Source organism: Equus caballus, chromosome 24 (assembly GCF_041296265.1).
Source record: "Equus caballus isolate H_3958 breed thoroughbred chromosome 24, TB-T2T, whole genome shotgun sequence".
NCBI lineage: Eukaryota > Metazoa > Chordata > Mammalia > Perissodactyla > Equidae > Equus > Equus caballus.
Window position 1 is genome coordinate 52,968,012 of NC_091707.1, and position 5,299 is coordinate 52,973,310.

The 5,299-nt window shown below is 42.7% G+C and overlaps 1 long non-coding RNA gene across 1 annotated transcript; it reads left to right on the forward strand.

Moving 5' to 3' along the window:
* The first annotated feature begins 597 nt into the window (after nucleotides 1-597).
* LOC138920553 (uncharacterized) lies at nucleotides 598-3,815 on the forward strand. The gene is made up of 3 exons (XR_011431943.1): nucleotides 598-929; nucleotides 1,062-1,214; nucleotides 3,706-3,815. It is a non-coding gene; the product is annotated as an uncharacterized lncRNA (long non-coding RNA).
* The last annotated feature ends 1,484 nt before the right edge of the window (nucleotides 3,816-5,299 follow it).

Consider the following 5,299-nt stretch of genomic DNA (forward strand, 5'->3'; position numbering starts at 1 on the left):
TCGCCACAACATGGGCATGCTGGCACTTGATTTTGGACTTCCAGCCTCCAGAATTGTAATTGCCGTATGATCTACAGGCAAAACAACCAGTGACCTGGACTTGTGCTATAAGTAATGATCCCTTTGAGGTCTGAGGTCCAAGGATTGAATAACCTTTATCCCATGGTAGTGGGGGAAATTCCAGAGGCATTTTTATGAAAGACTGTCACAGACTCCCAGTTTCAATGTGTGGACATTCTTTTCTGTGCACAGTTTTGCCCCAAGACCTATTCAGCTCTGATACGGGAGGATGGGTCGGCTTAGCCAGCCATTGGACAGAAAGCTTTCCAGGGCATCTCCAGGTCCGTGGGAAGCGAGCAGGTAGCTCAGCTGCAGGACTTGTCCCATGAGTCAGGGCTAAGCCGAATGATGCCAGGGGGCACTATCAGAGATAAGAGGCAGCTTGGACCAAAACTCAGGATTCGTCACTAGCTGTCCCAAGTTACTTCTTGCAAAAGATGAGGTGTTAACCTCTTTGGCCTGGCTGCATTTCAGCATAGGGAATTAGTTTCCCCACCTGAATTCCCCTAAAAGCTTCAGCTGGCCAGAACTTTCTTCGCTTCCGCTCCTCCTCCTTGCAATGGATTCAGCCCCAGAAATGCCAGGTTTCAGGAAAAGCTAGGGAGAGGTCAGTGTGTTAAAAGCTTTCCTGTTGACCCAGGAGCTCTCCGTGATATCCTCTCCTTCTGAGTTGAGGAAAGAAATGGAAAACTTATATTCATAAACTGCTTGACAGATGGAGAGAAACTAAAAGAGAGAGAGAGAGAAAGAGAGGGAAATAGAAACAGAGAGGTTCATTATGAACATAAACATGTGCTGACACCTTCGTCTTCAAAATTAGCAATCACTCCAAAGCCTCAAATCTCTAGGAGAGTGAATAAACCTGACAGGTGAGCAAAATTTTACTCGGAGAAGCCAAAATACATTTTACTATGTCCATTCTTTATAAATCTTGTACTTTTCTCATTGGAAAAAAATATTAGACTCTAATCAAAGCTTATTGGATTTTTTTTTGCATGCAGTTCTAACAGATCTGATGAACAGAATGATTATGATGGAAGTTAGTACTGATTTACATTGGAAATCTTTTTCTTTCCCCCACTCGACTGAGTCTGAAGACAGCTTCACTTTCCTGCCACCAGCCAACTAGATTCCACCACGTCACTGTGAATTCTGTAAGTACCTGTAGGCATCTTATATAAAGTGCTTATATGAAGTCCTCAGACTGAGCCCTCTCCCAGAATGTCTAGCTTCCCGTGTGTCACTCTCAATACTCTATCATTAACTCTATCTCTGTATTATTCACCTTTTCTGCTGAAAATTATCTACAAAAGTGTTTCTCAAAAATGAGGATTCAGGGACAATCTTTATTATAGTTGCTTAGGGTGTCAGTTGAAAATAATATTTCTGCATCCCGCTTCAGAATTTCTGAAGTAGAATTAGCCTTTGTAACAAGCATCCAGGTAATTCTACTGCTTCTTTAATGTTGGGAATCTTCTAGAAGGTCAGTGGTTTTCTCATCCTTGCTTGCACATCGGAATCACCTGGATAGTTTAAAAAATACTTCCTGGGTTATACCTTAAAATATTCTGATTTAATTGATATGTAGTGTTGTCTGAACATGAGGATTTTTAAGAGCTCTGCAGAAATTCTAATGTGCAGCCAAGGTTGAGAACCATTATTTGAGTTTGGGTTATATTGTCTCTGCTGGCCTGGCAATCATTTTCAAGATGCTAAGTGCCCCCCTCACACACACTCACACATACTCACATACAGACACACACACAGGCTCACAAACACACTCAAACACAGACACTCTCACATAGACACACACAGGCTTACACATACAGACACACACACAGACACATACATTCACACACTCAGACACACACACAGGCTCACACTCACACCACTCCCACTTGTCTGGCTGTCCCAGCCTTAGCCATATCTTCACACTTACCAACGGCCCCAGGCATAATTTGAAAGTCAGTCACATCCTAAGCTGTGACATCATGAAGTTGAAACTCAATATTATGAACCAGACAGGAAAACATTTTTTGCATTATCCAGTTTATTCACTTTGCTGCAACCTTCACTCATTAGTGAAAATTCCAACACACAATTCTCAGTGCAAAGAGTACACATCCAGATGCATCCCCGACTCTCTTCCGATGACCCACCCGACTTCAGGCCCCGGCACACTGATGCCCCTCAGTCCCCATCCGTAGCCCAACAGTTATTTATATGGTTATCATTTTGAACATCTTATTCCACTCCGTGGTTCCACAGGAAGAAAATGGTCTGGGCCCTGGAGTAGAGGGGATCTGAGTCCGGCAACAGTCACTTAATGTTTATACTTGAGAAATGAAATGCATTTTTCCCTGCCTTGTAAATATCTTCTCTATTGATAGTCTAATTTATTTTCAGCTAGAAAGCCTGAGGCTGTGGTTTCCTCGGGGGGCCAAGAAATGAGTTTGTGGATGACCAAGGCCAAGTGGAGGGTATGCCTTCAGAACAGCACACAAGCTGATATCCAGACCTGGGTCACCGGGACCCCAGGCTTCTTGTCACTGTTTTGGCACCTTAATTGAAATGATATTCGCTCTTTTCTCCTGCAACAGTCCTGGGTGGATACCCTCCTGGCTTCCCTCATTAGCATGGTGGGTGTAAATTTCCTAGGTCATTTTGTCAGGAATCTAAATTTAGATAGAATATTCTATAAAGTCGAAAACATGACATTTTCTATGCATCTTTTCTTGTCCTTTTTTTGGATAGGTAAAGAGTGAATTTGTAGCATCTTTGATAGGAAGGATTATAGCACAAATTCAAGCTTATTATAAATATTGAAAATGTATTAATCCTATATTCTGTAAACCCAAAAGACGAGCTGCCAGAGCCCCTGGGACGTATTAAGTGAACAGATGACAAGCCCTCAATCGTGCCCATTTCCCTTTTAATTTAAAGGCTGCTAGCCTCTTCTATCTTCTGTTGAAAAGTAGATATGGAGTTGGGCAGTTAGTACCGTAAGCTATTTTTCTTTTTAAAAAGCGCTTTTTCCTCTGTGTCTAGATGTTATCCTCTTTTCTTCACTTATAAACTATGAGCTGTCTCACTTCTTGTATATGAAAATTTTAAAAAAATTTGAACTCCCATCCATGTCCCCAAACTTCCTTGCTTCGATGTTAAAGACCTTTGCCAGGGGACTCTCAGGGGGAAGATGTGGTAGGCAGCATCCACTGTGCCTCCCAGACAACCGCCTCTCCTGGTATTCACAGTCCTGTGTGGACTCTTCCTCCACTGAGTCAAGGCTGGACTGTACAGGGAGTCAAATATGGCAGATGACTTTCAAGGCTAGATCATAAAAGGCTCTGAGGCCGTCTTCCTTGGTCTCTTCGTCAGCTCATTCTGGAATAAGCCAGCTGCATGTCATGACTAGAACAGCCAGGTATATAAAATAAAAATACAAGACTCCTGGCTACATTTGAGCTTCAGAGAAATGATGATTGCTTTTTAGAATAAGTATGTTTCATATAAGTATGTCTCAAATATTATATAAGACGTACTTATATTAAAAAAATATTCACTATTTCTCTGGAAATAATATCAAGGTATTTTGTATTTTATCTGGCAACCTTAATAATGATACTTAATTGGTCCCATGGAAAGGTCTCCATGGAGAGGAACTGAGGCCCCCAACCAACAGCCAACACCAACTTGACAGCCACATGAGTGAGTGATCTTGGAAGAAGATCCTCCAGCCCCAGTCAAGCCTTCAGGTAATTGTCACCTCGTGAGATATTCCAGCCAGAAATGACCAGCCAAACTACTCCAACATTGCTGACCTACAGACCCTGTGAGAGCTAAGGAATAGCTATAGATATTTTAAAATAATTTGGGGGTATCTTATACAGTCATAGATAACTGATAGAGAAATTTTGATTTTGCGGAGCTGTCGATAGCTTGTTTTTACTTCTAGTTTTGTAAAAATAGCTGCACATTGCTGACATCTAGAAATGGGGAGTTTTTAGACCCTCCGGTCTCCCACTGGTCCTGGCAAAGGGACCAGCAGAGTTATATCTTGATTAAGGCAACTTCAAGGAGGATGGGCCAAGGGTTTGTCAGCTGAGGAGGTTGGATTGGGACTAAGAATGACCTCTGAAGGTCCATAAGGATTACATCTGATCTAACTTTCTTTGAGATCCCCTAAGAGCTGAATCAGGGACGACAGGACCAGCTGACACGCCTGGAAGTCAGGAGTTACCCTGAAAATAAGAGCCAAACTCAGATTTGGGGCTGGAAATAATCTAAACAGAATGAACGCCAGGAGGATAAATAAGTGAGGAGGGTCTTGACCGATTTCCTAGGAGTGAACCGAAGTCCCCTGGCTCGCCATGGTTGACTTTTGGTTTACCTGACTTGTTGGTAATCTTCATTATGCAGCAATGGTACCTGAGTCATTTTGTACCTGGGCTTAGAAGCATCTTGGTAAGAGAGTAATCAAAAACCCCATCCCTTTCTTTTAGAAGTTCAATAGTATTTACTGTGTTTTATGGGTTGGGTGGTCCTTTCTAAAGTCAGCCATTAGGAAAAGACTTCAAATGGAAACTCCATTTTGGGAAGCTGGGTGGAGACATGGTGTCCTCGCCGGAGCCCTTGGCTTGCAGGAAGAGCTGGTTTCTGCGGTGCTTCTGCAGTGCGCATCTGAGTCCAGCAGGCGCTCTAGACCTGGCTCTCAGCCTTAAGATCACTAGGTGGCTGCGGTGGATGGGTCTTGAATGCAGTTCTGGCCTGAAAAGCCTGGACCAGCAAGTTAATCACTACAGAATGGGCAAGCCTTCAATGGACTGTAGAAGACCAGAGTGCAGGGCTGACGCTCTGTGACGTTGTCAACGAGGCCTCAAGTCCCTCACCGCTTAGCATTAGGTATGGGAACTAATCACTTTGGACTGAATCTTTGGTGATGTAAGGGAAGTATCCTTAAGAGAGAGAGAGAGCGGCAAGCATTGTAAGTTGAGCAAGTGGAACATTCAGTGATGGATTAGGAATTTTATATATATACTTTTTGTGTATACATATGATATTTGGATCTTAAATGAAGCCATCTTGTCAGTTTCACGTTCCATTAGGTAAGTCTGGAAGGTTGTCTAGACCTCGATTATGAGTTTTAAAAGCCAGATTGAAAAGTTTGAACTTAATGTTACAACCCAGTGATTCTCAAACTTTAGCGAGCATCAGAATGACCTTGAGAGCTTGTGGAAAC